Raw genomic sequence first — 26,233 nt, 5'->3', positions numbered from 1 at the left:
TCCCCCGACTGTGGCAGCACTGGACTGAGTCCGTAGCCGCCACGCCTAGTTCCCGATGGATGAGGCCACATGCGACCGGCGGCGTCGGGAACCCGGCTGGTCAGGGGCGGAGCATCGGGGGGGGTGGGGGTGGGGTGAGCCTCAGGCAATGTCCTGAGGCCGTTGGTACGCCACTTTGGAGGGGATGGAGCATTGTGAAAGTGCCGCCAACCCCGATTTCAGCGTCGGCGACCGGAGAATCCCGCCCGTAAACTTTGGTGCGCATGTAATAGACTAAATTTAATGTCGGGGATGTGATAAATTGTAAAAGATAAGGCAGAATCTAATCGCCCAAACAGAGGTTGTTGGTATGCCATGGGCAGCACGGTAGCCCAAGTGGTTAGCACTGTGACTTCACAGTGCCAGGCTCCCAGGTTCGATTCCCCGCTGGGTCACTGTCTGTGTCCGTTCTCCCTGTGTCTGCATGGGTTTCCTCCGGGTGCTCCGGTTTCCTCCCACAGTCCAAAGATGTGCAGGTTAGGTTGATTGGCCATGATAAATTGCCCTTAGTGTCCAAAAAAGGTTAGAAGTGGTTCTTGGGTTACGGGTATAGAGTGGAAGTGAGGGCTTAAGTGGGTCGGCGCAGACTCGATGGTCCAAATGGCATCTTTCAGTACTGTATGTTCTATGTTCTAGGCATGGCGAGATAATTGGCTCCAAGTTGCGTCCAGAAAACCGGGGAGGTGCCCCAGCCACCCACATTGTAGCGTCGAAGGCAAACCAGTTTAATCCTCGTCGCCAGTTTAATAAGGACACGGGGAGTCCACCCTGAGTAACAATAAAGAGCTTACGGTTATGGTATATACAACTCCTGTTGCTCCCTGCCAGGTTTTGTTGCGGCCGGTGCCTTACTGACTGACCTGAATGGAGTTCTCCCGCCCCTCAGTGGGAAAGCCCGTACTCTGCGAGAACCACGGGGAAGATGATCATTCTCTCCCCCCCCCCCCCCCCATAAGGTCCCGTGCGGGATACAACAGTTTTAGCAGCAAATGAATTGAACCTGAGCCTAAGCAGGTTATGTGACGGAGCTGGAAATGGGCAGTCTCCGTGATGGCGCTGTCACAGGAATGGAGTTCATCTCAGGGTCAAATATGACACAAAGATTATGAACAGTCTGGTTTAGTCTCAGGTAGGTGCCAACCGAAAGGGTTGGAGGCACTAGCTAGGGAATGAAGTTTTGAGTGGTGCTTTGATCTTTCCAATATTTAATTGGAGGAAGTCTCTGCTCATTCGAAAGTGAATGTCGGATAAGCAGTCTGATGATTTAGCAATGCGGTTCTTCTAATCAGTATCTTTCTTCTCGAATCTCTGATCTAAGCACTGGTATAAATCAAATCTGCTTGTTTGCTGCTGAAGAAACAACTCCTGGTTCTGCATCTTAAACCTGTGGCTGCCTTGTAAGTGTTTTGATTCAATATCGAGTAGTATAAAACTTGTTGCATCGCAGGGATTGAGCCAAGTGGATTGCTCAGTGATGTGAACAGCCTATTAGTACTACATCCCCTCCGACAGAGATTCCATTCAGTTTGAATCAGGATGATCCAAAATGAATGTGATCTCCCAGGGTTTAGACTTAATTCTGCTCTGATTCAGTTCATGCACCAAATTATATTAACCTGCCAGCCTAATGCATGCATAGACGCATCTTTGTGCTTCAGAGATAAAGGTAGGAGCTTTGTATTGGATGTTTGCAACATATCTGATGCTAATCCCCTGCTTTCCAAATCAGCTCCAAGTTTAAGAAACCTTGCAAACAAGAACAGTGCAGCCTTGCAGTGAATTTAACATAATAAAACTTCCAAAGTGTGAAGAAGCAAAGTAATCTATGTTTGTATTGTTAGATATCAGGAATAAGGTATGATTTAAGTGGAGCTTAATTTAGTGTTTATGTGTCGAAAAGGGCAAAACTCGAGGTAGGTTCATGTTAGACAAAGGTGCTTGCATGTATGGGAGTTTTGGTTTCAGTTCTGTTGTGCTGAGAGAGTTTACAATGTGTAAAGTAAATAAGGTATTAGGGAAAGAATGAATGTTGCAACCAAGGGCCACCTTTATTATTAGGGAAAATACCTTTTTGAGTTTGGTTTTAATTGGAAGCCATAATAGAAGGAGCCGATAGAGAGAGGACATCTCGCCTAGCTTTGCTAGAAGAAAAGTCATACACTGCAGGAGAGAAACATGAAAGCAAGTGGCAGAAATCTAAAGAATAGCTAGTTAATGAAACTACAGAAATGAAGAGGGTTTTCCAGGAAACCTGAAGTTAAAGGAACAGAGGACACTGGAACATGGTATTGTTCATTGAATCTACAGAGTTACCTCATGCAGAGCCAGAAAGATATCTGATGTGATATCTAACATTTGTGATATCTTAGTTCGCCTTTGATATGACAGTTGAAGTAATTGTGGAGCAATTGGTGGCTGGATCTGAGTTTGTGAAAATGCAGTCAAGTCAAGGAAATACAGAAAGGAGAGTTAGAAAGTGTGGAAGTGGATCCTTGCTGAAACAGCTGAGGGAAAGCATTATTTGAAAGAAGATTTTAAAGCATATCTTATTGATAGTGGAGTTTGGAAACACTCATGTGACAATCACCGGGGGGGGGGGGGGGGGGGGGGGGGAGGGGGCGAGGAGGAGGAATTTGAGGAGAAATCCATGGAAGATCGATTGAGTGACATTTGCCATTTGGATTCAGAGTGGCATGTTGTCTGACCACAGTCAGCCTGTTGGGTTACAGGAACTGTGTGTTTATTGCATATGATGTATGCGTGTTTATTGCATAAGATATATCGTGTGACCTGTGTTATCCTTAGAATCTGTGTACATTTGTGATGCGAGGTAGGAGTGAAGCAATTTTGTAACATAGTCAAAGTTTAAAGAGATATTTTTTCTGTTGTTAAAAACTAATTGGCAGTGGTGTGACTGTGTTCATCCATGTTTTCTCAAAAAATGTAAGGATTCTTGTCATTTGAGCCAGGGTTCCATTCTTCGATCTTTCCGACCAGTAATAACATCAACTTATTAGAACATTCATTTATGGGATGTAGGCGTCATTGGTCAGGCCAGCATTTATTGCCCATCCCTAGCTGTCCTTCAAAAGGTGGTGGGGAGCTGCTTTTTGAACCGCTGCAGTTCCTGAGGTGCAGACACACCCACAGTGCTGTTAGGGAGGGAGTTCCAGGATTTTGACCCAGCAATGGTGATCTTTTTCCAAGTCAGGGTGGTGAGTGACTTGGAGGAGAACTTCCAGGTTGTGGGGTTCCGCACGGTAGCATAGTGGTTAGCACTGTTGCTTCACAGCGCCAGGTTCCCGGCTTGGGTCATTGTCTGTGTGGAGTCTGCACATTCTCCCTGTATCTGTGTGGACTTCCTCTGGGTGCCCTGGTTTCCTCCCACAAGTCCCAAAAGACGTGCTGTTAGGCGAATTGGACATTCTGAATTCTCCCTCCGTGTACCCGAACAGGCGCCGGAATGTGGTGACTTTTCACAGTAACTTCATTGCAGTGTTAATGTAAGTCTACTTGCGACAATAAAGATTATTATTATTGTCCTTCTAGACGGTAGTGGCCGTGGGTTTGGAGGGATTGTAACCCAATGACATTTCACTGGCGCATTCTCAGATAAAATTTGACACTGAGTCACAGAAGGAGACAAGAGGATAGATGACTGGTCAACAAGCGAGGTTTAGATCAGCCTCGTAAAGGAGGGGAGAGAGAAGTGGGGAGGCGGAATGATTTACAGAGGGAATTCCAGAGTTTAGGGTCCGGGCAGCGGAAGGCATGGTCGCGAATGGTGGAGCAATTAAAAGTGGGGATGCACAAGAGACCGGAATCGGATGTGTGAAATGAAATGAAAATCACTTATTGCCACAAGTAGGCTTCAAATGAAGTTACTGTGAAAAGCCCCTAGTCGCCACATTCCGGCGCCTGTTCGGGGAGGCTGGTACGGGAATTGAACCGTGTTGCTGGCCTGCCTTAAAAGCCAGCGATTTAGTCCTGTGTGCTAAACCAGCCCCTTGCAGAGCCTGCAGAGCTGGGGTAACTTACAGTGGTACAGAGGAACAAGGTCATAGAGCGATTGAAAACATGGGTAAGAGTCTATGCACAAAGTAAAGAATTTCGTACTCTTAGTGATATTTGCTTACATGTTTGCAAAGACAACACAGTCAGAGATTTTTAGTCTTTGCATGCATACATGTACAGGCTGCATTCTCTTTGGACATTGAAAATGTGGAAATGCCTTGGACCCACTACATTGTGGTTTGAAATTCAATTTGGTTGTTCAATGGCACAAACGGGCCATTTAAAGTTCTCCACAAGGGTCAGCACTTGTCAGGGGTTAAAATATCTTAAATGCAGTAGCATAGCGCAGCATTAAGTAAGACCACACTGATCTGCAGGGTAGTCTTAGAAACATAACGTAAAGAGAAAATTTGGAACGTACGTGTGTGTGTGTATATGTGCCTCAAGGATGGCAAACAAGGGGCAACTGTGTAGACATCAAGCGCAGGGATATTGTTGCCACCCTTCCTGGATTAGCCTGGAGTCTCCGACAATTGAAGATTAATCTCCAAACCACTCCTGCGAACAACCGGGGGAAAAATCACTGGGGCATTAAATCAGTTTGCTTTGTTTCTTTTTTCTTTTTCTTTGAACAATTCTGCTGATCAGTTGGAAAGATATTCGGGGATGCGCTGTTTGACGGACAGTCAAGAATAATCCGATTGCACGACACAAAGTCTCTTCGCATTCCAATTGACTTGGGCAGGAACTGCACTGTGAGGATGAACATGCCAGGGAGACCAATTGCAGGAATGTGGAGGTGGGGCGATTGGAGGCAGGTAGTCATATGACAAAATCTCCAGGAATATGCCCAACAAGAGTTGGCAAACATTGGGGGAGCTCAATAAAATTGTAAAGCCCCCTTCCTCATAAAAGATAAAGATTACTGGAGTGGAATGCCGAGATAAATTTAAAAGTCAGGAGCCGGAAAAGAGATGATACATGAAGTTGAAAGATGTACGTGAGTGTTAACTTTAGGATCTGGCAAGGATGAGCCGATTCTTTGGAGGAGTAGATGGGGGGGGGGGGGGGGGGGGGAGGCGCTAATCACGTTCATATGTTTTGGTCCTGTCCAAAGCTGGAGGATTACTGGAAGGAGGTTTTTAGGGTAATCTCTAAAGTGGTGGACGTGAAACTGGACTCGGGCCCCCGGGGGGGCCATATTCGGGGTGTCGGACCAGCCAGGGTTAGAAATGGGTGTGGAGGCAGGTGTTGTAGCCTTCGCCTCGTTACTCGCCCAAAGGCAGATCCTGATGGGTTGGAGATCAGCCTCTCCACCCTGTGCCTTGGCGTGGCGGGGGGACTTGTTGGAATTCCTGACTCTTGAGAAGGTTAAGTTTGAACTGAAGGGGGTAGCATGGTGGCCTAGTGGTTAGCACAACCGCCTCACGGCGCTGAAGTTCCAGGTTCGATCCCGGCTCTGGGTCACTGTCTATGTGGAGTTTGCACATTCTCTCCGTGTCTGCGTGGGTTTCGCCCCTACAACCCAAAAATGTGCAGAATAGGTGGATTGGCCATGCTAAATTGCCCTTTAACTGGAAAAAATTATTGGGTAATCTAAATTTTTTAAAAAAAGTTTGAACTGAGGGGAAGGATGGAGGGGTTCTACAATTCATGGGCATTATTTATTATGCACTTTCAAGAACTGGATAACATTGAACATTAGTTGGGAGTGGGGGTGTTTGGGAAGGTTGGGGGGCGATGTGTGTTAATGGCGACTATGGGTGATTCCTGATTCCTTTTCGTCATTTGTTCATGTGAACATGTGGGCTAATATCTGGGGTTTGGTGGGAGGATGGGACCGTTGTTATTGACATGGGGATTGACATATTTGTTAATGATTATTGTTTATTGTTGGTGGGTGTAAATTTGGGAGAAAATGTGAAAAAGGAGAATAAAAATATTTAAGAAAAGAAAACCTTAGGGTCTAAAATAATGTGCCGTTGCTATCAATTGTGAGCGATTCAGAGACAGGAATTGCATCCACATAACACCTTACACACTCCCAGGGTGCCCTGAAATGCTTCCCGACTATAGAATAACTTTTATTAAGTGGAAGCACTATGGTTATATTGGGAAACACAATCTGTGCCCAGCAAGATCCACAAACCACAGTAAGGATTGAAAGGCCAAATTATTTTCTCAACTCATGGAGCAGGGCTCAAAAAATCTGACTTGGAGCCAGAGGGGGAACACTGAGATCAAGCCTAAATGTTTACAGTGATTCAGAAAGAAGATTTTGAAATGAAAAGAACGCCGAGTTACTGTTACATAGTTTAAAAATCTATACTCCTGCCTCCATTTCGGAATTTGCAAGTTGAACAAACTCATTTGTGCGTGAAAGGTTTAATCTGTGAGCAATCATCTCTGGCAGCTTGGCGTTTCAAAGCGTATTTCTTGATTTTGCTTTATTTTCATTCTGAACCTTAAAGAAAGACCCTGAACAATTTTTGCCAAATTACTTCACATCAAAACGATCTTGAAAGGAGCCCAAGATCAAAACCAACTTGTCCTTCATTAGATGTGGAAGAACTGCTCACTCACCAAGGATTCAATTCTAATTCTGCCACTATGTCTGAAGGCAAGTTCCTCTCTAAATAGTGACGGGTTGAAACACAAGTTTTAAAAACTTAGGAGCTTAGAAGTCAAACAGTTCGAAATGTTAAAGATGTGAAGAAGTTTACAATTGAAGGCCATCACAGCTGATTGTATCCAACTGCCTATTATATAGGATTATGTTCTACACCATTGTGGAGACAGCGGAGATGGAGGAATATGGTGAGAAGGTGGTACGTAGGTGTTAGAACCCTGTATGGGACTCACCCAGGGATGATTGTTCCTTAATGCTGATTGGGTTAAGAGTTAACCAGCTTTAGTATAACAGGTCAGCTGCTGTAGCAGCTGATAGGAAGGAGTGAGGTGTGTAACTGGATCCTGTGTAAGTACTGCTGTTATGCTGAATAAACGTCTTTCTAAGGAACACCTTGGACTTTATCGTAGAATCATAGAATTGACAGTACAGAAGGAGGCCATTTGGCCCATCGGGTCTGCACCGGCCCCTGGAAAGAACACCCCACCCAAGCCCACACCTCCACCCTATCCCTGTAACCCAGTAACCCCACCCAACCTTTTTTGGACACTAAGGGCAATTTAGCACGGTCAATCCACCTAACCTGCACATCTTTGGACTGTGGGAGGAAACCGGATCACCGGGAGGAAACCCACGCAGGCACGGGGAGAATGTGCAGACTCCGCACAGACAGTGACCCAAGTTGGGATTCGAACCTGGGGCTTTGGAGCTATGATGCAACTGTGCTAACCACTGTACTACTGTGTTGCCCAAATGGCTTCCTTCACTGGCAACCAGGATGAATTGGCGCTGTCGGCCACCTTCACCCCCAATTTTTTCTATTTTTTGGAAAATGCGGACTCAGGTCTGGACTTTTGTTATTGCAAGGTCTTTTTTTATTGGAACTTTGTTGAAATGGCAGGTGAATGCCAGGCTGGGGATTGATGGCGGCTTGTGGAGTGTGTGCTGGGAGAGTTCCGGGGTCTGCTGTATCTGGTAGTATGGAGGCAAAGTCATCAGGGTGACGTCTGGTGATGGTTGCACAACGTTTTTGACCGTTTTCCATTTGTGGCCTTTTCGCAATTTCATAGAATTTCATAGAATTTACAGTGCACAAGGAGGCCATTCGGCCCATCGAGTCTGCACCGGCTCTTGGAAAGAGCACCCTACCCAAGGTCAACACCGCCACCCTATCCCCATAACCCAGTAACCCCACCCAACACTAAGGGCAATTTTGGACACTAAGGGCAATTTATCATGGCCAATCCACCTAACCTGCACATCTTTGGACAAGCAATTCTGGCTTGCTGTGGCAGAATGGTTTACTGGGGAGTCCTTATTGGAGTTGGCTGCTGCCCTTTTGGACTGTTGTTTGGTTTGTGAGGTGGCCAGGATTTCGAAAGACTGTCCCTTGATAGTTGGGATGATGAGATGGACTACCGCGGTATTTAACATGGTTATTGATGTTACTGGCTGGCTGCTGGTTTTTGCCTGCAGACGCTGTTGGGGTGTATGGACCCTGTATTGTTTTTTTTGTGTGATGTGCCTGATTGAATTGATACTATATAGATTCTGGGGCGACAGCTCCCTGGGGATTTGGTTTGCACTTTTACCCTTTGTTTTTTCTGTGCACTGAGATGGGCGTCTTGGGGGTATATGGGGTGTACTGTTGGCCGTTGCCTGATGATTCCCCCAGCACCTGGCCCCCTTGTGGCTAGACGTTCCACGGTGCCAGTCAGCCCTTTGGCTGATGGGTCAGACGCTATGTTGTGCACTGTCCCCAGGCTCGGCCATGAGCGGCTTCGCCCTTTGTGTCATTGGTGAGGGTGTTGGGCCAGATGTAATGTTCAGCAGGGCGTATGCCAGTCTGCCCAATTATCTGTTTTTCTGGTGCCTTTTTGGGCCTTTGACACTTTTTATTGTTGTCGAATGGCCATTACAGGTTTGTCTTTTTTGTTATCTTCAAATTTTTCTCTGAGTCCCTCCTCTGTGGTCATTTTTGTAAGTTTTGGACTTTGTGGGGGTGGGGGGTGTTTTAACCCTGCATGGGACTCATCCAGCTAGGGATGACTGGATCATGAGTTAACCAGCATGAGTATAACAGGTCAGCTGCTGTAGCAGCTGGCAGGAAGGAGTCAGATATGCAACCAGGCCCTGCGTACATACTGCTCTTATGCTGAATAAATGCCTTTCTTAGGAACTCATTGGACTTCCTTTGCCATTTTCTTCAGCAGGAGACACACATCTGTATCATTCTGGCAGATTTTTCTGTTCCCAAAAGTTATTCCGCAGAATTCTCCGCCGGGGGGGGGGGAGGGGGGTCCTCTGCTCCGCCGGCAGCGCACCCACACCCGTGGGTTTCCCGATGCCTTGGGGTGGCCTCAATGGGAGATCCCATTGGCTAGCTATCGGAAAGGAGGATCCCGCTGTCAGCGAGGGAATGCTATGCAGGATAATGCGGCTGTGGGACCGGAGAATCCCGCCCAAAGTCCCTATGCAACTCAGGAAAAATAGATGTGATACAACATATAATGGTGCTTGGAAGTACTGCCTAGAAGTTGAGACCTTAATTGGAGGCTCCACCTTCTGCTCCGAGGGATGTATAAAGAACCACCTGAAGTAGAGCAAGGTCTTCACCATTCTCTGAGACAGCATTCCTCCATTCAGTAAAACACTGCCAAAAACAAATGAATTTGGAGCTCAGCTCATTTTCTATAGGAAAAGGACCTTCTTTGCCTGTCACGTTGCTTATGAAACAAAAGTGACAGTACTCCGAAAAAATTCTTTGTTTGTGATGCGTCTTGAGAAGTTAATAATATGCTGTGTAAATCTTTCTCACCTTCGACAATGTTTAAAGAGGAGCTTCAAATTCAGATTTCCCAGTACAGGGAACAAGAGAGAAAAAATAAATGCAGTCAAGGTTACATTTTCATAGAATCCCTGCAATGCAGAAACAGGCCATTCGGCCCACTAAGTCTGCACCGACCCTCTGAAAGAGCACCCGACCTAGGCCCCTGCCCTATATCCGGACCTAACCGTTTGGAGACCAAGGGCAATTTATCATAGCTGATCCACCTAATCTAATAATGATCTTTATCAGTGTCACAAGTAAGCTTACATTAACATTGCAATAAAGTTACTGTGAAAAGCCCCTAGTTGCCACAGTCCGGCACCTGTTCAGGTACACTGAGGGAGAATTCAGAATGTCCAATTCACCTAACAAGCCACGTCTTTCGGGACTTGTGGGAGGAAACCGGAGCACCCGGAAGAAACCCATGCAGACACGGGGAGAATGTACAAACTGCACACAGTCACCCAAGGTGAGAATTGAACCCGGGTCCTTGGTGCTGTGAGGCGGCAGTGCTAACGACTGTGCCACCCTGGCGCCTTATATGATTTTATTATTTGATTTGACTTCTGAGCGCTGCCCAGAAGATTGGATGGGCACAAGACTCTTCAGCCCGAAGAGCCACAGCAACTCCGTCTGCACTCACACACCCGTCCCGTACAACCTTAGCCGCTTTCCGAGGAGGAGGTTTCTTAAACGACCTACGATGGGAGGTCACTCAACTTGTATTAATCCAGACCTGGACTGGGTTAGTGAACCAGCTGAGTTGAGATATCAGGAGTGTAGTTTACGAGGTGATCATGAAACCTCAGCTGGCTGATTCTGTGTATGCTGAAGGGGGTAGAGGGGGGGGGGGGGGCGCGGAAGAATGAGCAGAAACAGAAAAGCTATTCACTGCAGCTCTAGTTAATTCAGCCCGTTAAAAATTTGATCGCATTTTCTTATCTCTGTCCGGCTGCCAAAGAAAGCTTTGGAATGAAATCTCATTTTGTAGCAATGCGACATTATCAAAAAAAAAGAATGACTTTCCAGAAATAGCAGCCTAATGCAGGATTTATAAACTCCTGATCTGAAAATGAATTGGGTCATTTTTAAAATAAAAATCTTTAATTCTGGCAACAGTTATTAATTAAATGGATATGTCACAGACTAGGCAATCAGATGGAAATAATAGCAATACGGGCAGATTGTGTAATTATCAACCATGGCCAGCCCACTCTAATTAGTGGAAACGCTGGTATGCAAATGAGGTACATGTGGGATAAAAAGAGGTGCCACCTTAAGGGATGTCTTAAAAACCAATACATCATCGTGCAAAGTAATGCCGGAACTCAGACAGGCATTATCTTAATCTTCACGATCTGATGTTTAATTAGAAATTACATTTACAGCACTCACTTTCCAGTGAACCTTTAGGGTCTTCTTCGCGTAAAGAGCAGGCGCTTAGTAACTTCTTTCCTGGCGCAAGAGATGTTTTTATTCAAAGCGACCAGGGATTTTGTCCAGAAAAGTTCTCCCCTCCTCAAGATCGCAAGGTGGACCATAGGTGAGAGGAGGCCATTCAGCCCATCGTACTGTATCCAGTCATAAAAACTCCTGAAGCCCTCAACCGTCATCACAGCCAATTGCTTTATCAATGAGTTCTTCACCTCCGCTGGGATATATGGGTGTTATTTTCCAGTGCTGATCACATTTATTTGAAGACGAACTTCATGATCGCCTTCCAGATGTTGCCTTTCACTATCTGAATCTGGTCCTATTTGCATGGTTTAAAGTAATTTATCTTTTTAAAAAAATGTAGTATACCCAATTCATTTTTCCCAATTAAGGGGCAATTTAGAGTGGCCAATGCACCAACCCTGCACATCTTTGGGTTGTGGGGCAAAACCCACGCAAACACGGGGAGAATGTGCAAGCTCCACACGGACAGTGACCCAGAGCCGGGATCGAACCTGGGCCCTCGGCGCCGTGAGGCTGCAGGGCTAACCCACTGCGCCACCGTGCTGCCCAAAGTAATTTACCTTTGCCATTTCCTTCACGTTTTTCATTGAGCCCACAGGCAGGTCATTTTCAATCCTGAAAAGGATTGGTAAGATTTTCCTCAGACCAGCATCAAGGACTCGTTGCTTATAAATATGTCTCTCCTTGTTGCCCCTGTCATCCAAGTCTCAGCTGGTAGAAATCAGAAGGTGCAAGATTAGATCCCACCTCAGGACTTTGCGATGCATGGGGGGGGGGGGGGGGAGTTGATTTGCGGTGCGCGCGGGGTGGGGTGGGGGGGGAGCATTGATCAAGCACATACCTCCGCTATTGGCCCGCCCACTCAAGATGGCGGCCCGATAGCGGGTTTCCCTCAGGAATTCCCTCATATTCCCCGCCATGTATAAATTTGCACGGCGAGGAATTCGGAATTGCCAGCACGCAAATCAGTCGCAATTCTCCTCCGGCAGGAGAACGCAGTCTCCCAAACAGAGAATCCTGCCCGCTCGCTGCCTTTTGAATAAAGCATTAAACCACAGTTGGGCAGAACTGAACCCCTGGCATTACTTTGAAGACGAGCAGAGGAGATATCCCCAGTGTTCTGACCCATACTTATCCCTCAATCAACATTCTAGAAACAGATGATCTGGTCATTATCACCTTGCTGTTTGCTGGGATCAAATTTGATGTTAAATTCCCTATTTTACAATAGTGGCTACACCTGGAACACAATTTGCAGGGTGCTTTATAAATGCAAGTCTGTCCTTAGTTGATCAGTTTGAACCTGTGTCCGCTAGTTACCACCATTGCTGCAAATGGAAACAGTTTGTCCCTCTCTATTTCCTCAGAGCCCCTTGGGCGGAATCTTGTGGAGACGATGGGGGGAGGGGTGGGGTTCTCAGCTGCTGGCTGCACAGGTGGCATGACCCCACCCCCCCCCCCCCCCCCCATATTGCCTTTTTCCTGGCAGGCCCGTTGCATCTTGTGCCACTCAGTCACTTGTCACCTCATCGGCGAGCCATCCTCAGGTAGCAGGCAACCTGGGGGATGGGCAGCCTGCCCGCCAACAGGCCAGTCGGAGTTTGGCAGCTCTTTTGTATTTCAGCAGCTCCATTGGGGAGGCCATGGCTGCTATCGGTACTGCACCCAGCCAAAGTCTTGGCGTGAGGAGGGAACTAGCTGAGTGATGGTGGGAAAGGGAAGACACGAGGAGGAGGACGGGTCCGCAGCAAGGACTGGGGGTGAGGGACTCCGAGCAGGTCCCCACTCCCCTTTTAGATGACCTCAATCCGGCACAAATGCCTTTGAACTATAGGTTCCTGCTCCCCTGGGAGCCCTCAAGCAAACATGTCAGGGTTTTCTAGTCATGCTCCCCCCCCCCCCCCCCCCCCCCTCCCCCCCCTCCCTGCCACCACCACCACTTTGGTGAGTTCCCTTACGGGTAAAAGCAGCAGTGTGGTCGAGCTCTTAAATGGGCATTAAAGGACCTTAATTAGTGGTGGGGCAGGGAGGTTGTCCCAAGCCATCCCACCCTAAACTTATCGGAGGACGCTATTTGAAAATTATTTCTCGGGATGTGAAAGGCCAGCATTTATTGCTCTTGAGAAGGTGGTGGTGAGCTGAATTCTTGAACCGCTGCAGTCCATGTGGTGTAGGTACACCCACTGTGCTGTTATAGCGAGGATGTTCCAGGATTTTGACCCAGCGACAGTGAGGGAACGGCGATGCTTTTCCAAGTCAGGATGGGGGAGTGACTTGGAGGGGAACCTCCAGACAATGGCGTTCCCCTGTTTCTGCTGCCCTTGTCCTCCTAGGTGGTAGAGGCCACAGGTTTGGATAATAATAATCTTTATTAGTTCACAAGTAGGCTTACACAAACACTGCAATGAGGTTACTGTGAATATGCCCTAGTTGCCACATTCCGGCGCCTGTTAGGGCAGCATGGTAGCACATGTTGCTTCACAGCTCCAGGGTCCCAGGTTCGATTCCTGGCTTGGGTCACTGTCAGTGCAGAGTTTGCATGTTCTCCCCGTGTCTGCGTGGGTTTCCTCCGGGTGCTCCGGTTTCCTCCCACAGTCCAAAGACGTGCAGGTTAGGTGGATTGGCCATGCTAAATTTCTCTCACTGTCCAAAAAGTTTAGGAGGGGTTATTTGGTTACGGGGGATGGGGTGGAAGTGAGGGCTTAAGTGGGTTGGTGCAGACTCGATGGGCCGAATGGCCTCCTTCTGCACTGTATATTCTATGTTCTATGTTATGTTCGGCTACACAGAGGGAAAATTCACTTAACAAACACGACTTTCGGGACTTGTGGGAGGAAACCAGAGCACCCGGAGGAACCCATGCCGACACTGAGAGAACGGGCGGCACGGTAGCACAGAGGGTGGGGGTGTGGGGGGGTTGGGGGGGGGTGGGCGTGGGGGCGTGGTCATGGTAGCACATTGATCAACACGGTTGCTTCAAGGCTCCAGGGTCCCAGGTCCGATCCCCGGCTTGGGTAACTGTCTGCACATTCTCCCCGTGTGTGCGTGGGTTTCCTCCGGGTGCTCCGGTTTTCTCCCACAGTCCAAGGATGTGCAGGTTAGGTGGATTGGCCATGCTAAATTGCCCTTAGTGTCCAAAACGGTTAGGTGGGGTTATTGGGTTACGGGGATAAGGTGGAGTTGTGGGCTTGGGTAGGGTGCCCTTTCCTTTAAAAATGGCGCCCAATCTATTCCTGCCCTGGCGATCTGAGCTCGTTAGTGCAGGAAATTAGCCTAAGTGCGGCCTCAGGAGGGCGTTCCTCATTGAGGCCTGAAAAAGACGCCGAGTCCAGTTTAATAGCGGGGTCATTCTTGGTAGTGCAACACCCGGGAAACACCCCACTAGACCCACCCAAAACAGCACTCCATTTTTTACCCTTTAAATCGTACCCTATATAACTGATCTCCAGTTGTCCCAAACTATCCAATGTGTGATTCTGAGGTGCGGTATTAAATTGTGGTTGAGACACTTTCATGGAAAACGCACTTTGACATTTCAAAACATTTTCTACACTGCGTTTTTACCAAAATCAACAATCCCTGTGCCCGGGCCAATACTTATCCCTCAACCAAGGAGGCTAAAAGTGAGATATTATATTGCTATTTGGGGGTCCTTTTTATGCACACATTGGCTGCCAGGTTTCCAACATTGCAAAAATGACTTCATTGGATGTTAAGCACTATGGATGGACATGTGATCATCAAAGGGATGGTAAACAACCCATTCTTTCACCTACCCTCAACCTATTCAACCCTCTGCTAAATCCCATACCAGTGGGTACAGATTGACAGGATTTGACATCCTTTGATGGGCCATCCTTTGTTCATGAAGGTAAATTGTTGTTGTTGATCTTGTAAGTCATGGTTTCACCTCAAAGAATAGAATAAAATAGAATTTACAGTGCAGAAGGAGGCCATTCGGCCCATCGAGTCTGCACCGGCTCTTGGAAAGAGCACCCTACCCAAGGTCAACACCTCCACCCTATCCCCATAACCCAGTAACCCCACCCAACACTAAGGGCAATTTATCATGGCCAATCCACCTAACCTGCACACCTTTTGGACTGTGGGAGGAAACCGGAGCACCCGGAGGAAACCCACGCACACACGGGGAGGATGTGCAGACTCCGCACAGACAGTGACCCAAGCCGGAATCGATCCAGAGACCCTGGAGCTGTGAAGCGATTGTGCTAACCACTATGCTACCGTGCTGCCCGTGCTGTCAGAGAATCACATTTCATCAGGATCACTGCTCAGTGAAGCTCAAAACTCATGATTAATCTTTTTCTCTATTCTTATTCCAGGTACGTTGGAACCACTGTGGAGTTTCCACCTCTTCACACCCCCCACAAGAGATTATCCACCACAACGGAACTCCTGGGACTATTCTTGGGTCAATATCATAACAAACAAGGTACTCGTCAACTGCGTTATCGAAGTGGCCAGAAAAGCAGAAAGAACTTGCATTTGTGTCGCAATTTTCGTGACCTAAACCCTTCCCAAAGCAAGTTACAGACAATGACGTTCTGTTTTTTAATTAATAAAATGCAGCCACTGTTGTAAGGCAGGAAGTGCAGCAGTGCCTTTGTGCACAGCAAGCTCCCAAAAACAGTGATGTGCTTGTGGTAGTATGACTAGGGATATTACGGTACCTTGGAACCGAGCTGCTATTGGTGCAGAAGACTCGCTGCCCATTGGCCCATGCAAGTCATGTGCCTCTCAACCGATTGGCTGAGAGGTAGGTAGCTCCGCCTACGAGGCGGGATATAAGAACCCGTACTGTCCGGCAGCCGGCCTTTCTTCTGTACGTCTGCTGCCGGGCACATATCTTGTGCCTGTCGTTTGGATCTCATCCTCATCTCGTGTCCAATTGATGGTGCATCAGTGCTAATGACCAGGATTGAGTGATGTTAGCTGAGGTATGTGTATCAGACAGGACACCAGGGAGATTGCCCCTGCTCTTCTCTGAAATAGTATTACAGGATGTTTTGCCGCTCCCCTTGGAGAGGTAAATGGGGCCTTGCTTTAATGTCTCATTGGGTGACTGGCCTCCGACAGCACAGCAATAAGTCCATGCTGCACAGGGAATGTCGGCTGGATTAATGTGCTCAGGTTTCTTGTGTGCATTTTACAGATCTGCCGCAATATGCAATGCAAATAGATCTTCCTAATAGTTGGTAAGAGGACATGGGGCTGAACTTTGCAGAGGGGCCTAATGCTCGTTCCACCTACAACGGAAAAGAAAATTGGTCGCAAACTGATTGACTTTAACAAAGGCTGCTCCACAGTAAAGTTTGGTAGGAATAACAGCAAATGGGATTATTATTTAAACGATAAAATATTAAAGCATGCCTCTGTGCAGAGTGACCTGGGTGTGCTAGTGCATGAGTCACAGAAAGTTGGTTTACAGGTGCAACAGGTGATTAAGAAGGCAAATGGAATTTTATCCTTCATTGCTAGAGGGATGGAGTTTAAGACTAGGGAGGTTATGTTGCAATTGTATAAGGTGTTAGTGAGGCCACACCTGGAGTATTGTGTTCAGTTTTGGTCTCCTTACTTGAGAAAGGACGTACTGGCGCTGGAGGGTGTGCAGAGGAGATTCACTAGGTTAATCCCAGAGCTGGAGGGGTTGGATTATGAGGAGAGGTTGAGTAGACTGGGACTGTACTCGTTGGAATTTAGAAGGATGAGGGGGGATCTTATAGAAACATTTAAAATTATGAAGGGAATAGATAGGATAGATGCGGGCAGGTTGTTTCCACTGGTGGGTGAAAGCAGAACTAGGGGACATAGCCTCAAAATAAGGGGAAGTAGATTTAGGACTGAGTTTAGGAGGAACTTCTTCACCCAAAGGGTTGTGAATCTATGGAATTCCTTGCCCAGTGAAGCAGTTGAGGCTCCTTCATTAAATGTTTTTAAGGTAAAGATAGATAGTTTTTTGAAGAATAAAGGGATTAAGGGTTATGGTGTTCGGGCCGGAAAGTGGAGCTGAGTCCACAAAAGATCAGCCATGATCTCATTGAATGGCGGAGCAAGCTCGAGGGGCCAGATGGCCTACTCCTGCTCCTAGTTCTTATGTTACTCCTGAGATGGCCTTAAACTGAGGGTTGGACTTGTGCCCATCCTCTCGTAAGGACCAGTGTACAATATAATTCAATGTATAACATATTATTCTCCTGCTAAGGTATGATGGGTACAACTAGGATGTAATTTTTAGACCATAAGAGATATTTGCTGTGCATTTAATGGTTTTGAAATTTCTTTTGTGCAGTTTGAGGGCAGCAATTGGGCATGGTGATGATGCCAAGATGGGAACTGAATGGCATTGGAAAATGGCTATCCGGTCTTAGAGCATGCAAGAATTCCAGATACGACCTCCGCAAAGCCATCCGAGATGCCAAGAGAGAATATCAAACCAAGCTAGAGTCACAGACAGACTCTCGGCGATTGTGGCAAGGACTAAACAACATAACGGGCTACAAAGTGAAGCCGAGCAGTATCTCTGGCAGCAGCGCACCCCTCCCCGATGAACTCCATGCATTCTATGCGCGGTTCGAGCAGGCAACCAACAATCCGCTGTCGAGTGCTCCAGCAGCCCATAATTCACTCATACCCACCATCACAGTTTCCGAAGTCAGATTGGCCTTCCTGAAAATGAAACCACGGAAGGCGATGGGCCCAGACGGGATCCCTGGTCGTGCATTCAGAGCCTGTGCGGACCTGCTGGCAGAGGTATTCACAGACATCGTTAACCTGTCCCACTCCGAAGTCCCCTCCTGCTTCAAGAAAACCACCATCATGCCGGTACCAAAGAAGAACCAAGCAACGTGCCTCAATGACTACCGTCCGGTGGCCCCGACTTCAGTCATAATGAAGTGCTTCAAGAGGTTGATCATGAAACGCATCACCTCCATACTCCCAGAATGCCTTGATCCACTGCAATTCGCATACCGTTGCAACCGGTCCACATCAGGCGCCATTTCCCTGGCCCTACACTCATCCCTAGAGCATCTCGAAAACAAGCCAACAGACCACAATCAGTAAGAATGAACAACAACACCTCCTCCACAATAGTCCTCAATACCGAGGCCCGCAAGGCTGTGTACTTAGCCCCCTACTCTACTCCCTGTACACACACGACTGCGTACAAAACTTGGTTCCAACTCCACCTACAAGTTTGCTGACGATACGACCATAGTGGGCCGGATCTCGAATAACGACGAGTCAGAATACAGGAGGGAGATAGAGAACCTAGTGGAGTGGTGTAGCGACAGCAATCTCTCCCTTAATGCCAGCAAAACTAAAGAGCTGATCATTGACTTCAGGAAGCAACAATCTCCGTGACCTTGTTCACAGCTCTCTCGAACTCTGTGTAGAGAAGTTTGTGAATCATCAGGCGCGCTTGGTTCTCTGTTAAAGTTGTGTTGCTGATCATATGGGTAGTTAGTCCATTCCATTGTTCATCATCTTGCAGATTTTAAGTGCGCTTTTTCTTCTTTTCAATATTCCATTTTCTGGCTCTACAAGACAAATTACATGGTTCTCTCGATTTTGGGGACAGATTCTCCATCCCGGGATGCTCGGAATGAGTTCCCAATGGGCGGGAGAATCAGGCATCGAGGGAAAATCTGGATCGGCGCCCAGCGCCATCCAAACATGACGCTCCAACCCACAACTGGCAGCATGAACAAGGTCCATGGAGCTTGTTCACTGGGGGGGGGGGGGGGATGTAAATAAATGCAAATGGTTCTTAATGACCCATTTGCATCTATTTAGCGGGCCCAGCACCCTATGCTCTGGCCTCCCGTGATTCTCCAGGCCCCCAGCCATGAATTACGTGGGCGCGGATCACTTGTGGTCTCAACAATCGTGAACCTGATGTGGTGGACCTCACGGTGGGTTAAAGGGGCAGTTTACCCCGTTGGCCCAGGCTGAAGTCCACCACGCCAGGACCATACTGGTAGAGATCACACAAAGCCACTCCCTCCCCAACATTGCACTGCCTGCCTTCGCCTCCTCTAGCAAATCCCCCCACCACCACCCTGTAATAGTGGAACCCTATGGGACCCCTGTCATAGGGGTACCCCCCTCCCAATAAACACCTGTAATGGGGGACCTCCACAGGGATCCATGTGATCGGGGGATCCCCCAGAGATCCCTGTTATAGAGGACCCCACAACAATGACTGCTGTAATAGGGAGATCCTCCCCAGTGATCCCTGTAATAAGGAGACCCCCATAGGCACCTGCTGCCTAAAGGAACCCTTCACAGACCCCACACTTCACACATGGACACCCCTCCCATGCACACACAGAACCCACCCCCCACTGAAATGGGACCCTTGCCTGGATGCTAGAGAGCAATCCAGACAGGGGCAGTGGGTAGCCTTATAGCTGTAATACTTACCTTGCAGCTCCTCGAAGGAGATCAGCTGTGCCACAGATCCATTATCTACAAGCCATTCATAGCTTTCAAGTAGTGGTCTGTGATTGACAGTTTGTAAAACTTTCTGCACTTTGATCCATTCATATTCCTTCACGCTTCAGTGGTCTAAGTGGTGAAACCCCAATGTTTGTAAACATTGGACACATCAAAGAGATGTAAGTGCACCCCAAGCACTAAGTGCATTCCAATCACTCAGGCATGTGATTTTACTGTCGAGATGCCAGTAAGTATCTCGGACATCGGTGGAGTGACATGAGTCGCAGTCGTGGCCTCCACCATTTTCTAAGAAGAATAGCCTCGAAAGGCTTCCAAACCCATTGTGACAGTAGGATGCGCCTTATCGCTTGCTCATAGATAGATCAGTCCGTTGAATGAATGTCAGTAACGTTTATTTCTTTAAGAACATATTTTGGTACATTCACACAAAACTAACTGGAAAAGACTTTTTTCCTGTGTGTCTCGAAATGTCCTTGAGACACCAATGAGTTGAAGCAAAATCTTAAAGATAAAAGTGACTTTAGATTTTAAAAATTTAAAGTCATTTCAACAAAGGCCTTTAAAAGTAATTTTTACCAATGTTTCAAGGATTCTCCGACGGCTAAAATTTTGCGTTGATCAGTCAAACGGATCGCATTTTTAAAGGAATCCTTATCTGGGTTTAGCCCCTTACTTAGTTTCATTGGTTCTAATTCTTCGCTGAGACCCCCTTTGATTCGTTCAGGAAAGTGTCAGTCACTTAACAGGCCATTGGTTAATTAGACATTAATTAATGATTCCAAATTAATTAATTATCTTTCCCATGAGTTTTACCCCACGACTCTTGTCCCACGTTCAAGCTCCCCACGTAACGTCTGGTCTCAGTTACGAGATTGTTTCAAGCTCGTCGAATGTATCCTCATATCAGTACTTCAGCACATTACTTGTAATATTTGAGACAGTCATGGACAGTATTCAAACGATCAGCCAATTTTATAACTTACTCATATTTCCTCAAATTCAGCACTTTTCAAGAATCATTTTAGCTAATATTTTTAAGGACCCCCCCCCCCCCCTCTTTTATTACTGAATCTAACAATGACTCTTTACTTGTTGTCTTCCTTGACCTGGACTTTCTGCGCATTTCTTTAGTGTGGGAACTTTATCCCATTAAATTAGTTAAGTCAACCCAAACACTGCCTAAAAACAGGGTGAAAAGGACTAAAGATAAAGTACCCTGGTGAGAGCCACCTCGTGTGTGACTACTCCCTCACATGCTGCCACTGGAAGTGCCCTTAGGTCTCTTTCAACTTCTCCATTTGCTTGTGGGTACCTGGGTGAACAGGTTATGTGCAAAATCTAGAGTCTCCTGTAAATCTCTTGAAGCCTTCATTCGCAAACAGTGGGCCATTGTCTGAAATGGCAGGATAGGGAATGCCATATCTGGCAAATGTTCCTTTTAGTGAGTTAATGACCGCCTTTGAACTTCGACCATGAAGGCATTTAACCTCAATCTATCTGGAGTCATGGTCAACAACCATGAGTGAGGTCATCTCCTTGAGCTTGAAAAGGTTTATTTCGAGATATTCCCATGGTGCGGATGCAAATGAGGATGCCATCAATTGTTCTTTATGCACTTACCGATGGATTGCACAGGTGATCCAGCTCCAAATCATTACCTCCCATGATTTTGAGATCCCCTGCCACCAGACTGAATTTTACACTCCGGCATGACCATTTGTAATCCCTTGGTGTCACTTCTATGTCTGACAAGCTACATTGTATCAGCCACATATCTCCATAAGATTTTTCACATCTTGAATAAAAACTGTTTTTTCTTTCTGACTTCTGCACACATGGTCAAATCTTCCTTCATCTGCAGAGAATCTGATAAAGTTTCTTTGAGACTCCTACACCAATGTGATCCCAAATTAATTTGCCTTTCAGGACTCCATATTTGCGATTCTGAGCTGGCCGCGATAAATTGTTAATGAAGGAATTTACGTTCTCTCCTGGTCTTTGGGCACGTTTATTGAACTTCACCCTCTCTATAATGGTGTTTCTTTGAAGTCTTAAATAAGAATTGACGGCTGTCTTTTTGTTTATATTCTGTCTCACCATTACATCATCTACACTGTTGCCATTGGTGTAGACTAAGGTACTGACCAGATCTCCTGCTTCACTTTTCTGCCAGTCCCAAAGCTGTTCTTAGCTGCGAAACCAGCTCTGTCACTGCCCAACTTGATCCAGGCCTTCAACCTGGTTGAAGAACTCTGAATAAAGGTTGGATTTTTCCATGGTTTCCATTCACTGAAGCCTTTTCTGGAGTTCGGTTGAAGATCTTCCCGTTCTCTCCTGGTTCTAGAGTTATTTCTCTTGCTACATTTTTCCTGTCATTGCGCTCTTTGCTGGATACTTTTTTTGTCATGTTTTATGCCGTCACCATCTAATATTGTATTTGTTGGTCTCATGAAGAGACTGGATGAGGTTCTTTGCTCTGGAGCCCAGATCAAGAGCTCTGCCGTGGAGCCCAGACCAAGAGCTCTGCTGTGGAGCCCAGATCAAGAGCTCTGCTGTGGAGCCCAGATCAAGAGCTCTGCTGTGAAGCCCAGGCAAGGAGCTCCGCTGTGGAGCCCAGACGAGGAGTTCCGCTGTGGAGCCAAGAAGAGGATCTCCACTGTGGAGCCCAGACGAGGATCTCCACTGTGGAGCCCAGACGAGGATCTCCACTGTGGAGCCCAGACGAGGCTCTCCGCTGTGAAGCCACATGAGGAGCTCAGAACAGCCAGGAGAAGGAGCCAGGGGGAATCCTTCTGGTTCTTCACTTCTTTAAATTAGACCCTTTTATTTAGCTCTTGTTTAAATAAAGAATGTTAAAAGGATAAAAATTATGAGGTGGATTTTGATCAGGTTAAAACCTGTTTCCATCAGTCAGCTTTTAAGATTTGGAATACATTAACAGAAACAGTAGTGGAACAAGAAGCTGTAACAAAAGGGGATCAAACTGCAAAAACATCAACTCGCATTTAACATAATAAAACATTGCAAAGAGTTTCACAGGAGCATTATTGGGCATTATTGGGCAGCACGGTAGCATTGTGGATAGCACAATTGCTTCACAGTTCCAGGGTTCCAGGTTCGATTCCGGTTTGGGTCACTGTCTGTGCGGAGTCTGCACATCCTCCCCATGTGTGCGTGGGTTTCCTCCGGGTGCTCCGGTTTCCTCCCACAGTCCAAAGATGTGCGGGTTAGGTGAATTGGCCATGACAAATTGCCCTTAGTGTCCAAAATTGCCCTTAGTGTTGGGTGGGGTTACTGGGTTATGGGGACAGGGTGGAGGTGTTGACCTTGGATAGGGTGCTCTTTCCAAGAGCCAGTGCAGACTCGATGGGCCGAATGGCCTCCTTCTGCAATGTAAATTCTATGACAATCTATGATTATCAAAATACAATTAAACCCAGAGCCACATAAGGAGATAAGTTGATCAAAAGCTTGGTCACAGAGGTAGGTTTGAAGGCGTGCCTTAAAGGAGGAGAGAGATGTAAAGAGATTAAGGAAGATAATTCTCGTGCTTAAGCGAGAAGGCAACTGAAGGCAAGGTAATGGAAATCAGAAATGCACCAGAATTGCGAGATCTGAGGTTTGTAGGGGTGGCTGAAAATAATACAATCAAAATGTTGTTGGTCAGAAACCAATGGAGATTAGTGAGCAGAGGGAGGAAAAAGAACAGGACTTGGTTTGAGTTAGGATACAGACACCATAAGTTTGGATGAACTTAAGTTTATAGATAATACATGGTGGGAGCTGGTGGGAGAGAATTTGGATAATGAAATGTGGAGGTAATAAAGGCATGGATGAAGATTTTGACAGCAGATCATTGGGACAGGGGCAGACACAGACTATGTTAACGAACGTACTGACCATTTAGGACCCCGAAGCAGATCAAAGAGCTTTCCAGCCAATGGAATAGGTCTGAAGCATCGTCAAAGCAATGAAAGGTAGAGCTAAATTTGAAGTAGATAAATATGTGAGAAAGGGAAAGAACAAAAGGATATGGAGGAAGGATAGAGGACTTGAACTAAGTTGTTAAATCTTTCACAGAGCCAGCATGGGAACTGTGGGCTGAATGGCCTTTTAAAAACTCATTCCCAGGATGTGGGTACTGCTGGCTAGGTCAGCATTTACTGCCTGTCTTTAACTACCCCTCCAGAAGGTGGTGGTGAGCCATCTTCTTGAACCGCCGCAGTCCCTGATGTGCAGGTACATCCACAGTGCTGTTAGGGAGGGAGTTCCAGTAGTTCGACCCAGCGACCTGTGAAGGAACGGCCGATATATTTCCAAAGCAGGAGTGACTTGGAGGGGAACCTTCAGGTGGTGGGGTTCCCAGGCATCAATTCTGACCCCAGGTCACTGTCCATGTGGAGTTTGCACATTCTCCCCATGTCTGTGTGGGCCTCACCCCCACAAACCAAAATGATGTGCAGGGTAGGTGGATTGGCCGCGTTAAATTGGCCCTCAATTGGAAATTATTTTAAAAAATCACTGGAAAGGTTGGCCTTTGTTGCCCATCCCTAATTGCTGTTGAACTCAACATGTCATTGTTGGAATATTGCCAGGGCCCTTATCCATTACAGTATCCTTTGCACATTTCAGCTGTTTCTTGATATCATTATATCATGGTCCAATTGCAGCATCATCCTGCAATTTAAATATCCATTTGGCCTTTTTACCCTGCAGCTTATGCCAAACACTTATTGCTATTTAAGTTAAGACGTTCTCGAAATATCTGTTTTAAATTTATTTTGCCTTAATTTAATGCAGAACCTTTGTAATGTAGTGAGAGCAGTACAGTGGGCTTGATTAACACCAGATGAAATATCAAACAGCGGTAACAAAATTAATTGTGGAGGCTGTAATCCTCCTCCTTGTGGATGTTGAGTCTATTTTGGTGGTAACTGCTTGATAGTTTTCCATATATATAGCAAGCACTGAGCTGGTCGAACACTGCTCCTTTTTGCTTTACGTTCAGTCTGGTTATTTACAGTTGATAAGTTGGGCTATAAAATGGAAACACATTTTCCAATAATTAGTTTAAGCAGCTTAAACGGCTTGAAATGGGAGACCGTAAATTAATCCTGTTTCAACATCACCAGAAGCACATTATAGAAAATGACCTCTTTACAGTTTTCAGGAAAGAAAGCCTGTTTTTTTTTTGAAGCAAGAAATGGAACTGGTACTTGAAACCATATTAGGGGCGAGGGAACTTTCAAACTGTTTGGACCACAGTGAGTCCAACAAACCTCAGAGTCTGGAGAATAGTGCAAAAAAGAAGTCGATACGCCATTCACTTTGCAATAAATGTGGCTGGCAGGCGATCAAGAAAAGAGATATCAAGATGTGAGTTTGATCTCAGCAATGGACTGGAATAGGAAGCAAGCAAGTGGGTTACGAGAGCCCTCACACTTGCTAAGGAGAATGGTAGATCAATAGGGTGGCACAGTGGTCACCACTGCTCCCTCACAGCGCCAGGGACCCGGGTTCAATTGTGGCTTCAGCTTGTAATGATGTGTAACACAACCAGTAGAGGGCGCCACTGGATCCCACTATAAATAAGAAGACCTAGAGGATCTTGGTGTCTTTTTCTCTTCCAACCAGGAGTGACTAGACAGTAGAGTGTAAGATAGATAGATCACAGCATAGTTTAGCACGTGTAGTTTGAATCAGTTAATACCTTAATATAAATTACTTGATTACTAGTTATAGTTCTGTGGAGGGTGCAAACTCAATATTAATCAATCGTTACTCAATAAATTAGTTTGCTTTAAGTTGAAGACTCATGGTTTCTTCAGAGGTACACCATCAGACCTTTCTGGATAAGAAGCAAAGAGTAACGAGAGATATAACCAAAAGAGTAATATAACTCAGCTGACTGTCGGTTTGGAGTTTGCAAGTTCTCCTCATGTCTGCGTGGTTTATCTCCGGGTGCTCCGGTTGCCTCCAACAGTCCAAAGATGCTAGGTGGATTGGCCATGATAAATTGCCCCTTAGTGTCCATGAGTATGTCGGTTAGGTTAAGGGGTTATACGGAATAGGGCGGGGAAGTGGACTTGGGTGGCATACTCTTGCAGAGGGTTGGTGCAGACTTGATTGGCCGAATGGCCTCCTTCTGCACTGGAGGGATTCTGTGAAATTGAGTAGTCCGAGGGAGCTTTCTTGTTTCTTATTCTTTTGTGGGACAAGGGTATCATTGTCAAGGGCAGCATATATTACCCATCCCTAATTGCCCCTGAACCGAATGGCTTCCGAGGCACATTGTAAACCTCATTGCTGTGAGTCTTGAGTCACATGTAGGCCAGACGGGGTAAGGACGTCAGATTTCCTTCCTGTAAGGCATGAGTGAACCAAATAGGTTTTCAACAATATTCAATGATGGTTTCATGGTCACCATTACTAAGACAAGCTTTGCATTTGCGATTTATGAATGGAATTTAAATTGCACTGGCTGCCTCTGTGGCATTTGAAGCCATGTCCCCAAATATTAGCCTGGGCCTTTGGATTCCTTATCCAGCGACTTTATCATGTCTGATTACAGTCTTGATGCCTTAATGCACACAAAGCAGTTTTGTTTTGTCCAGTGGGTATGAGCCAGTATTTATTGCGCCTCCCTCATAGCCGTTGAGAAGATGGTGGTGAGCCGCCTTCTTGAACTGATGCAGTCGGGTTGGTATGGGTACACCCACATTCCTGACCCAGTGGTCGTGAAGGAATGGCTACACGTAGCACATCAGGATGGTGCGCGGCTT

The sequence above is a fragment of the Scyliorhinus canicula genome, chromosome 4, assembly GCF_902713615.1.
Source record: "Scyliorhinus canicula chromosome 4, sScyCan1.1, whole genome shotgun sequence".
Taxonomy (NCBI): Eukaryota; Metazoa; Chordata; class Chondrichthyes; order Carcharhiniformes; family Scyliorhinidae; genus Scyliorhinus; species Scyliorhinus canicula.
The sequence above is the reverse complement of the archived record's forward strand: the minus strand, read 5'-3'. Positions refer to the sequence as shown.